At 39.8% G+C, this 12,472-nt stretch overlaps 1 protein-coding gene across 2 annotated transcripts in view; it reads left to right on the plus strand.

The window, feature by feature from the left end:
- The first annotated feature begins 4,522 nt into the window (after positions 1-4,522).
- The window catches only part of foxp1b (forkhead box P1b), a 495,107-nt gene continuing 487,157 nt past the window's right edge, over positions 4,523-12,472 (plus strand). For both annotated transcript variants that reach the window (XM_078414505.1, XM_078414510.1), the window contains exon 1: positions 4,523-4,747. The gene's annotated coding sequence lies outside the window, so the exon portion shown is untranslated. The remainder of the gene's footprint in view (positions 4,748-12,472) is intronic.

Below are 12,472 nucleotides of genomic sequence, written 5' to 3' on the forward strand. Positions count from 1 at the left end.
CACTTTGATGCTATCGCTATTCAGAGAAAGTATTGTGTTAGTTTCCTCAAAATTATTGGCCCTAGACTTCATTGGTATAAATATTTTATGTTCGTGGTGCAAGGTTTTATTTAACATTTATGTGTTTATTTTCAGACAGTTGAGAAAAACTTGTGCGTTATTTGCTAAGTGTTTATATCTCTTAAGGATTGGTGGAATCAAAGGAACTAAAAGTAAAACAAGAACTGTTCAATTACTTATAACTCCAGAAAATAGCATCTGAATGTGAGTTTATCAAGAAAGTCTGGAATCACTTTTAACATATATTGTGTAGTGTGATTATGGATAAATATCAAAAAGGTAACATTAAAAAGTGCAGTAAAATTATAAAGGTAGAAATGAAAACTTGTCATGATAAGGGCCAGACCTATTCCCTTATCCCTAACCAGTCTGAAGAAGGGTATCGACCCGAAACGTCACCCATTCTGTCTCTCCAGAGATGCTGCCTGTCTGGCTGAGTTACTCCAGCGTTTTGTGTCTATCTTCTCTCTAAGGATCCACTAGTTTTACAATTTATACCTAACCTGTAAACATCAATGGTCACATATCGTGCTATCATCTGGGTAGAATGCTAAACAATCCATACAAAATGGACAGCTATATGGGTAGTTAGGTATTTTTTTTATTTGTACAGCATGGCACTATGTCTAAATATGCACAAGTTTTGGGCAAACTCAGCTGAAAGAAGTCAAAGCATGTCTTGTGTTTGTTGATGGTAAAGCACAATGTGTCATTCATTGGTGAGAAATGCAGGTAACAAACAATCTGACTAATCCAGGACCCTGTGACAGGTGAACAAATGAAGTAACAGAACCCTTCAGAGTCCACAGTGTGAACAGGGCAAATGTAGAATATAATTAAAATCGATGTGAGATTTTTTTTTAATGTTTTTTTTTGAAGTGGACATGTTGTCTGAAAATCCAGTGGGAGAGCCAGGAGGAAATGTAATAGGAAACTTTATTCTCCGACCACCTCTCCATGAATTCCCTGCATGATCGCAGCTACATCATGCAAAGAGCAAAATCACGTCTATCGGCTGAACAGGGAATATTTCGAATAAATATTCCAATCCCACTGCTGAACCAACCGTCTTTGTTCTAAGCAGGAACTGAACGTGGCGAGCTAATAATGTTAATAATCTGCACATCAGGATTATGGAGCGGACACTGCGCATTGTCTGCCCACCGGCAACACTTGTGAAAGAAAGCCCATCCCAGCACTGAGTTACAATACAGGCCCACACGCAAATAAATGGCTGTGTTAATGATAGCCAGTATAGATAGAACATAACCGCGGAGAACCCAGGCGTGCGAAGATAACACACGATATCAGGATAACTCATGCACCGAATATTCTCACACCCCTGATACCAACACGGCTGAGCGCCTCTATGTTGAGTTGAACATTTACGCGCACGATCCCCCCCAAAATAAAAACTCACGCCAATTTCTGACACATTGCCGATGCATCTTCACAATTGTTTATATGCTCCCTCTGATGCATTAGTGAAATTCCAGCACTTTAAACACTATTTTTTGTTAAAACCCTGATGCTTGCACTAACAAACGCGGAGACCCGGAGTACAATACTATTGGAGAAGTGTACGCTCGCAGAGGTGCGCACTTCTCTTGAATAGTCCAGATGTGGCAGATAGCGAAAGGGCAGCACGCTGACTAAATTAATAAATCTTTTCATAAAATCTTTATAATATCCCCGGCTGAAATAAGATCCAATTACTTTGCAACCGTAAGTACCACGGAGACCTGAACGATTGGATTAGAATATGCGGAAAAACCCCATTTAACTGTGTAATTTTAAGTTTTCACAGTTTCTAAAAAGATTCTCAAACGAGAGGGCAGTGGTTTTGAATGAGCGCATGTTAATAATAATTGCCAAGTTACCCACAAGGTGTTTAATCTTCAGTTAAACTCGGTGATGCAAAACAAAACCTGTATTGTTTCCAATTTTATTTCACATTGAAAATTCAACATTTCAGGATTTAGTTCGGTGTTGGCCGAGTGTGAGTAGGAAAAATGTAATTATATAACGATGGGAAGTGCGATTATTAAGTAGGAAATTGACCTTTTCGAACAATGCGAAGAAGCGCACACGAAGTATTGTGAAATCGTAAATGACAATCACAAATAGCAATCAAGTTTACTAAAATAAGGTTACATTCCAGATGAGTTTATTGTTATCCCTTATGTGTATAACTATCTCTTCATTTTGCTTTCGCAGCTTTGCATTCACACACACACAAAACACACACACACACACACACACACACACAGCAAGCCGGCTAAGCCCAATATCGCTAAACTAAATGTCCACGCACTTGCCCGAAACTTCCGTGGTAATTCGCACAGAACTGCTTGTGCACTCCTTCAGGTAAGCTGTGACGATGAGCCAGTTACAACGGAATTGTAAAGCGTCTTCGCGAAGGAGTCAGGAAAGTGCAAACGGAACGAACTCTATTCCTTTCCACCTTACCTATTCGTTCGAGGGGTTGAACATTTCCCCCCCCAAAAAATATTTTTCGCCTTCCATCTTTTGACAAGAACCGATTTCAATTAATTTGATGCGAAAAAGATTTTTTTTTTTTAAACTGCAAGAAGTTGGTGCGAGACCTCCCGAGTTGGGTAGAAATCCCATTTCAATACTCTGGAAAAAAAAGACACGAGTTGGTTTAAAACGGGGTTGTGACCGGTAAACTTAATTTTAGTAATAGTGTTTATTGAATATTTGCATTGAACCCCCAAACGTGACAATAAATGTGACAAGATGCGGACTCAAGGTTTTTTTTGATTATTTTTCTTCAATGTGTAACCGGGCTGCCTTCAAGCACGACAAATGGACGTGTCTATCATTGTAACTTTTAATTCTGCATCGGATCGCATACAAAATAATAGCGGCTTTATATATTATTTTTTCCCTGGCATTTTCCCGATGCACTTTTAACCAGGGGATGGCGTCCAAGCACTCCATTTGCACAAATCCATCTCTCAGTTGTACAGGGACTTGAAAGAAATCCGCCACTCTTTAGCACGGTCACAAATGGACAAGCCCCCCCCCTCTCCCTCCCTCCCCGTAATAAATTAAGCGTCATTTATAAATAAATTTATATCTCTGTATTTCAGTTCCTTGATCAAGGACACGCAAGGTTTCAAAAAGATTTTCAGTTAAATTGCAGATTAATGTTACGTTCTAGAAGTGTTAATTGGACCACTGAACCGGTTCGCAAGCATTTTTCAAGAAAGGAAAAAAATCGCCCCATCGGGTCCGTAATTAATGTTTTTATTATAAGGCTATCAAGGAAAAAGAATTGCCGCAGTTTCGTGTGCTCGATTGTTTCGGGAGAGTTATATATCAATTCTCCTAATACGCAGAGTAAGGATGTTTCAAAAGACAGGTCTTAAAAGGCGATTAAAGGGTTTGAAGGCTGGTGTCATACTCCACGATGGTGGGAGTTCAGAGCTGATTACACTCGGACAATCACATCAAGGAGCATCTTCCCCCATTCATCAAACCGCCGAAATGACACAACTGGGTGTGCACAACAACAAACCATTAAAACGCTGACATGTATTACAAGTTATAAACTTTACCCCCTTCCAATTCAACTTTTGTTATTTCTTTTCCCTTTTTTTTGAGGGGGGGGGGGGTGGGGGTTAAAAATACTAAATAAACCATTGCAGTTAGAAAATGATAGAGAGAGGAAAATAAGGCTCGACACATTTCCAGCGCGCCCTTGTTTTTTTTTAAATACACACACATATATATATATATATATAGAGAGAGAGAGAGAAAGAGAGTCAGTGAAGTAGATAAGAGTAGGTTTGGCAGTCTAAAGATTGACACTTTCCACTTCCTGACAGGGTTGTCCTCCGCCTGAACTTTCACCTCCCGAACCCAGCCGCCTTCATTGGCCAGAGTGTGTGTACCGAGCCGAGCTGAGCCGAGCAGCAACGCAACGCAAGTGCAGCCGCCTTTCGGAGCCGCTTCCTTAGCCCGGCTCGCCTGTTAAAAGAAACACATGCAAGCACACACAGTTTCACTTTTTTATTTGAAAAAAAAAGCACAGACACAATCACTTTGAATGGGCACAGAATGACACAGGGGGAGGGGAGGGGGTGGGGAATGTTTATAGGGGTTTCTCTTTAATTGTTGGTGTGGAGCCCACCTTTGCAGCTATGCCTGGGCTCAGTCAGTCCCCCCCCCCCCCCCCATTCCCTTAAAGCTCTGCTACATGTTGTTTACACAGCAGGTGGATATGACGTCAGGGGGCAGCTCGCAGCAAAAAATAACAACATCCAATTCCGCGATTTGTATTCTCTCTCTCTCTCTTTCTCTCTCTCTCTCTCTCTCTCTCCTACCCACCAACCTCCCCCCCCCCCACCCTTCCACCTCCACCACCCCCCCACCTCCCCAAGACTCATTAAGTTCTCTAGAATAGTCAATAATGAAGAGTGGGGTAACGCGCGGCGGCTGTAGAGAGAAGGGATCCCATCATGTATGAGTTCAATCCGGCTGCTTAGTATCACCAGGGAGATTTGTGTGTCTCTGGCTGCTCCACAACATAGTGCCCGAGCGGAGTAATATATTGTTATTTATTGTGTGCTTGTTGCATGCTTACTCGTACACAATCGCATGTGTGTTGTAGGGTCAAATTATCTTCTGGTCACTCAACAACCTAAAGCTGTATCAACTGGTAAGTTTTTTCAATTTGATTCCCCCTTTATTTTCTCCTCTCTCTTCCACCCCCCCCCCCCTCCTCCTCCTCCTCCTCCTCTCTTTCTCCTTGCTCGCTTTTACATTAACTATTTCTGCCTGGCTTTTGACTTTGATTTCCTCCAAGCCCCCACGTGCAGTTTGGGATGTTTCTTTTTTTTCTGGTTTAAAAACAAAAATGTTGTTGTTGTTTGTCAAAGTGAGTTTCAACTCGGACATAAACAATTTGCATTAGATACGCGCAAAAATAAAAAAGGGGGGGGGTGACTTTTAAAAAAAAGAAAAGAAATAGGCTGGCCGGGGTTGAGGGCGGTTTTGTGTCTCAGTTGAAAGCGTTGGCTGGTTTTGGCGAAGGGGGGTTATTGGCGAGTGCGGTCAGTTTGCCAGGAGTTGCTGAGAAGCAGGAGAATGATCATCGGCAGTCCGCCCGGAGACCTGACAGGCTACGGATCGAAGAATCCCCTTCTCCAGGATCACACCATTCCTGTAGGGGGAAGAGGAACACAGTGAGAACCGCGTGGGAAGGGAAGAGGAGGGGGGAACTCCTGAAACTTGTCACTTTCTTCCCCCCCCCCCCCTCTCCTCATCTTCTACTTTCAAAAAAGACCCGTGCGAGTTTGGCTGGGGACGATAGCATCGAATTATAATGAAGGTCATTAAAATTATGTGGCAATAACGACTCTACGATCCTCTCCAGTCAGAGTTTGAGCGTTACATACTGCATTGCATTCAGGTTTTTTTTGTCGTGTGTCAGATATTTATTGTGTTTTTTTGGGGGGGGGGGGGGGGAGGGTTACCAAGTTATTTGATGCAAGGGGGTTAGGGGGGTTGTATCAAGTTATCTGCAATGGCTAGTGCTTTCAGACTTTAGTGCGACCCGAGTAGACTTCATCGCCACTTTCTTCCAAAGTTTTGGCCGCTGAAGCTCCAGTACTAATGAAAGTAAGAAGCCCGCACCAAGGCAGGCGCGGGCGGTTTTAACTTGCTGCTATGTTTTAAGAAAGTAGTGCTGTCTTGCTGGAGAGTTGTAACTGTGGTGTTGTGGTGTATCGGACGGCCTAATGTTGTTGTAGCCGGCTGGGAAATGTGACTCGGGTTTGGAAGTCTGCAATCATCGCGGCAGCGAGGGGTGAGCGTCAGTCCACCCTCTCACACGCAGTCCCGGCCACAATACCGGATTGTTCTCTTGACAAGAAAGCCCCCACTCGCCCATTCACCACCGTCGGTCGGGACAACGACCTGGCTGGGGTGCGAGCCGCTGGCTGGTGCATGCCATGGGGTGAGATGTGTGGGGTGGGGTGGAGCAGGGACACTGACCGACATCTGAATCTCCTTGTGAAGACAGCCGGGGGGAGAGAGAGGGTAGTTGCTGGGAAAGGGGTTCGCGCTTCCTTCTCCCCAGTCTACCAACCCCATTGCCTACAGTGACTCGCCGGGGAATCCTATCTCTCTGTGTCTATCCCTGTCTGAAGAAGGGTCTCGACCCGAAACGTCACCATTCCTTCTCTCCCGAGATGCTGCCTGACCTGCTGAGTTACTCCAGCATTTTGTGAATAAATACCTTCGATTTGTACCAGCATCTGCAGTTATTGTCTTATACTCTCTTGTCATTCCTTGTCTCCCCCCACGTTACTTTGTAGCTAACTTCTAATGTTGGTCTCAAACTTTGTTGTTGCTGTTATTATTGCTGAGGAGAGATTGTGGCAGATAGCCTGAACGGTGCAAGGGCTGAGCGCTGATGGTTACGCCGGTGGTTAAAGACAGATCCTCTGCAAGTCACCGTCACACACCCCCTTCCCTTCCCTTCCCTTCCCTTCCCTTCCACGGGGCTGTCAGACTGGAGAGGCCGCCTCAGGACGCCTCAAGCTACTTAGCGTCGGGGCAAGGAGCGCCTCACAACTAACAACAAGAAGACATTCATTGCCTCAGTTTATCTCTCTTAACCCCCCCCCACCACCACTATTAAACGTGTCTCAATACCTGCATTGTCTTAAATGCGGGATTTTGTTTTAAAAAGATTTAAAAAAACAGCATTTAAAGTTTTTATTCCCGCTCCCTTCTTTCATGGGAGGGCGGCGCGGCGAGAGTTTCTGACTGGGAAAGTTGTGTGCTGGACTTCGCCGAGACGCGGGGGTTTTTGGCGACTGTCCGGACGGACAATGAGTTGTTTGTGTTTGCCCGCGGAGTTTAAAAAAAAAAACGAGGACAACACCGGTAGGAGCAAGGTACCGCCTTTGGTTAAATGCGAATTAAACGCCTCATTAATTGTGATTTTTTAATAGAAAATGTAACCTCATCTCCCGTTCGCGACACTCCCTCAACCTCGGGTTGTTGTTGTTGTTGTTTGTTTACTTTGGGCGTCTCCTGAGTTGGGTGGGATGGGGTGGCATTCAGGGTGAATGGTCTGTTTAATGTTGAGCGAAAGAGGGACACACACACACACAATGTGAAATTCAGCCCCCTGCCCGCTTCATCTTGGATTACCAAATGTCTGAGAAAATCGCAGTAAAAGTAAACAGGCGAGCAAGAAGCGGACCTTGACAACCCAGAAACGACGAAGCATTTGCAGATCAAACAAATGCCGGGGCCGTTGTCCAGGGTTGTCCCGCTTCTCTGAAAGCTTTCAACCGTGAGCCCAGGCAGTGGGGCTCGCCCCTTGCAACGCACATGCAACTGCACAATAGCTAAACTAAATGATGCAGGAGACAACAATGTGACCCTGTCCCCCCTCCCCTCCCAAAAACAGTCACTTCGCACCGTCCACTATCCAAAAGCGCGTTAAGTTTCCCCCCCCCCATTTGGACCCAACCGTGAGGCACTTAGCACCTAAATGATATATCTTTGTGGTCCACTCTTGAGCCACAAAAGATAATTATTAATTAAAACATTTTTGTTTGTCATATATATGGACTCACACGCACATACAATCAAATGTGTATCTAGATTTCTATATGCAGTATTTGAAGAATTTCATTGTTCCATTTCGATACATTTGACAATTAACCACTCGACTCTGTTCTGGAAATAGTGGTTGTTACACACACGGTGGAATTTCCCCCCAGTTTGCAGTTAGGGGCTTTGAGTCCAAGAGTCGATGGTAGATTTGTGTGAGACAGTGCAGTAGAAGTGGACGTTTGTTACCTTTTGCCAAAGTATGGTTGAATTAAGAATATACAGTACTTGAACTGAAACAAAATACAGTAGGATATATTGCATAAATTAGACAGGACTACAACCAACATTTTAATCCTCGGATGTAATAGGTATTCATTGTAGCTTGCAACACTGAGATTTGGTTCACTTCTAGATGTAATAGAACTTTGGGGAAACTTTAAAAGTCAGTACATTTCATTTTATAGTGAAGGATACTGTCATCATTTAAGTTTAAAGCTTCGGTAAAAAAAACATACAGTGGAATAAAGAAATATACAGATCTAAGTATCAATATTGATATCTGCAGACATAGATTTTCCTAAATATTTAGATGAAATAATTGCAGAGACAGCACATCTCAATAAATCTCAATTCTATATATTTAAACCAAACCCATGAAAATATATCGAACTGTAATTTATTTAAGTATATACAGTTTGCTGAATGTGATGTTACAGAGAGTGTAAACATTTAAAATAAAATAAAATGATTTCCTATTTAGAGTCATTGCTCCAGTTGTCTCTGTGTCTACTTGCTACATTGTGTCATTCTAATTGATTCCCAGTTAGTTAAAATAGTTTGATTTATAGAACAGGTATGGTAATTTACAAAGCTGACTGATTCTTTTAAAAGGGTGCTTGTTAAACATTGCTGTATTTAGGTGTGCCTAATAATCTTTCATGCAAATGTCTGAAAAATATTCAATAGTGCTCTTTCAAAAGTTATTTCACTTCTATAAAATGGAATGACAATAAAAAAAGAATGCCCCTGTTTTCAGGGAGGGTTGGAGTGTGAACATCCATCCATACCAGTGCCTTCTTTCTTGCGGTAGTTGAGACATTTGCTTTGCACTGCTTTGGCTGTTGGTTTGAAACGCAACATAATGTGATATTTGGAAATGGCATCTGTGTGGTCCAACTACGTCCTCTTTTAGGGTGATGAAAATAGCTCGAGTATTTCTCAACTAAAGAAAGCTATCTGGATAGAAGTTTAGCAATCAAGGGGAGGAGATGCAACATTTAAATCCTATAGATTGTACATTGGTTGAGATTTGGACATTTTTTTGCTTTATCGGAGATGCTTCCTCTCAGCCTGCATTAATGCTAACCATTTGTTGTGAGGAAATAAATTATAGAGCATTATTATTTTTTAGTTTTAATCGTAAAAAGTATTGACTATATTCTAGTATTATTTTGGGTATGGTTGGTTACTTGTATGAGCGATAGTAGGAGCAATGTGCAATTTAGGAAAATGCTCACATTTAATTATTACATATTAGATCTTTTTCATTTGACATAGTTTAATAATGATTATAAGAATATCAATATATTAATATTTAACATGCACATTTTGAATATAGATTACATTACTGGGTGCACATTAACAGCTATTTGCCAGAAATGGCAAATAGTCAGCATTACAGTAGATTCATACCTGTACATAAATTCACAAAATTGCTGGACAAGCAGTCCATAGCAGAAAAATGTAATTGGCTCATAATGAATAAAGTTGGCATTAGGTATTGGAGAATTAATGATTTTTAAGTATAGTACATTAGCAGAGTGCTGACAGACCTAATTACACATAAAGTAAGATCAAGATATATGGTTTTGTACCTACAGTTCAATATACTTCCCAAAAGCAAACCAAATTCCCCAGAGGATCTTTATATAATGGGATAGCATGATTGGCCTTTGTTCACGAGCAATTACATTATGAATAGGTGTTAAGCTATTTCGAAATGTTGATAGTGCTGGTATAATTTTATTCTTGATTCATAAATATCTGAAGTAGCTTTTTCAAAAGTTTAATTGGTGGATGGTGAATTATTTCCTATATATTTTGGCACTAAAATATCCTTTTTGTGCACCGTACGGACAATGTTTAGATGCAGTTGTGAAAATAAATCATTGCTCAATTTGGACTGAGAGAAGGGGTTAATGATGCATGACATCTGCCTGGCAACAGCACATTCTTTGAAAACTAACAATCTTAAATAACTTTATAAGAGCATTCCATTTAAAGTGCTATTTGATCACAATTCGTGAAATGGTTGTTTTCTGATATCCAATAGCAGTTGTCAAATGATAAGGTGCGTATTTATTGAGGTCATCATAACGCTGTGACTGACTGATTAATTTATTTGGGTTTCCCGAATGTATCAGAAAGTTAGGTGCAGTAAATATCCACTAATCTATTACTTTTCATTAAAACAATTTATTTTGTACTGTGAGTTCCTGCAGCGGTTGTAAATTCACATTTATTCATCGAAACGCAGCGTGGAAAAATCTATAGTGAAGGTAGAACAAAGATGGTTTCATTTTATATTTGATTGAGGTGTTGCTCAAATTTGTTTCAATGGTGAACTGAATCTTCTTAAGGGTTTTAATAAAAATTCTATTATCACAATTAAATATATTTAAAATTGTGATTCAAATCAAATTTAACACTTTGTAAGTTTGAACATAAGTATTTGTAAACACTGTATTACCCAAGGCTTTGCAATAATCAGTTTATGGTAAAGTACTACAGCCTTTTTAAAATATGTAATTTGAATAGAGAGCAATAACATATTAATGTGGTTGTCATTATCTGTGATTGCCAATTGGCCTTAAAATGCAATGTAAACAGTGAGCATCTTTGCTGCATCAATTAAAATTTTAAACTAGAATGAATTTCAATTGTATTCATTTTCCTAAGAGGTTCCATAATTTTGTACAGACTGTTGATAAAGCACACGAGCAGCTGTATGGAGATCCAGCATTAAGGAACTCTGGAACTTTGTCAAAATCTTACCATTTTAAGGATGGTTCATTGAAGTAGGTCCAAAATTTTAACACTTTGTTCCTCTGAATGTATTAGAACCAAGTTATAATAGGTTGACAAAATTAAAGGTTGGTTTCTTACTCTTTTACAAAGCGTAATGACTAATATGAAGAAAAAACACAATTATTTTAAATTTATAGACTATTAAATGTATTAATTATTCCTCAAACATGTGAAATTGATGTCCAGTTATACTCATGTGAAGAGAGTGGAATTGATATGACTGTGAGGATATAAATGACATGGAAATGAAGTTAATTATTTATTAATTAATAGTAGCGATGCTACATTGCCAAGGCACCAGGAGAAAGTACAATTTAAACAGTGTGCACTGATCATAGATTGCTGGAATGCCTACACAATAAAGTTTAAAATATATCTATGAGAATTCCTGCAATTAGACCATCTGCCAACATCGCCCACTCTCTCCATCAACTGAAGACATGGCAGTCGGAATAGTAGATAGCACCACTGAATTCACAACGAAACGATGATTTTTGATACTGAAGATACACTTGCCTTCTTTGGAGTCAAAAACAGTCTCTTTTATTGGTAGAAATCAAAGTAGTGAACATTGATGGTGAAATGATCTGTGTCATTACTGTACCAGCAAGCTGGTCACGGCCAGGCTGTTGCTTTTCAACTATTGGCGGTCTCGGTCAGATACATCAGTGCCAATTTTTAGCCTTGTCTTTAGAAAGAGATATATTTGTTTTTAGTTTCAATCCGCATTGTTGTGATACTTTAAAGTAAATAATAATCGACTTTGTTGTTAACTAAACATGCATACATGACTGTGGCTAACACGGCTGCTTAACTGGAATTTTAGAAGCATCGCCTTTTGACAAAGTTATTAATTAGGAGAAAATACTTTTGTTTAATAAAAACATATTCTTACCCTTCTTCAAAAGAACTCAAGTAAAATTTACTTTTGAATCAAAATAGAATATTTAGGTAGTGAAACTAAAAACTCATAATGAATCTTTACCTTTAAGCTTTGAAACAGGTCACGTACATGCATTATACTTTTTTTGTGTATCTGCAAATGCTTTATTACACTTGTTCTACATTTGCACCACTTTGCAGCAGATAATGTTGTAAATTGGTGAAAACATGCATTACTACTTAAGCACGATCCTTTATTATTTTACATTTCTATATCATAAGCAACAACTAAATTGCTTAATGATTGGCATCTGAATTTTAAATGGATATATGCCCGGCAAGGATGCTAAAAGCTTGTAATTTGAAGAATGCTTTTTACTTGTAAAAATTGTTTACCTGCAAGCAAAATTTAACTGTTAGTAATATAGAACAAATGGATATGGTTACTCTAAACAATGCATTTAGTTATTTTAAAGCTAATTTAACACCAGTGAATTCTTTTTAGTTCATGATTTAGGACACAGGACATAGGAACAGTGCAGCATAGGAACAGCCCTTTGGCTCATGATGTCTGCGCTGAATGCAATGCCAAATTGAAATAAACTCTCATTCAGTTGTCATGGTAAATTACTTCCCTTGAAAAAGCATTGTGATGAATTGTGTTGTAACTAATTTTATTGATCTTGGTTGTCAAAAATTACTTAATACATAAAACATTTTTTTGTGGTGAAGATTAAGACTTTCAGATTGAAATTCAGATTGGCACAATGGTTTTGCTATGAATCTTCCAAAGGGCTCTTAAAAAAGTAGGAGATAACTGGAGTGGTTTGATTTCCTTTCA

Source organism: Rhinoraja longicauda, chromosome 17 (genome assembly GCF_053455715.1).
Source record: "Rhinoraja longicauda isolate Sanriku21f chromosome 17, sRhiLon1.1, whole genome shotgun sequence".
NCBI classification, from domain to species: domain Eukaryota; kingdom Metazoa; phylum Chordata; class Chondrichthyes; order Rajiformes; family Arhynchobatidae; genus Rhinoraja; species Rhinoraja longicauda.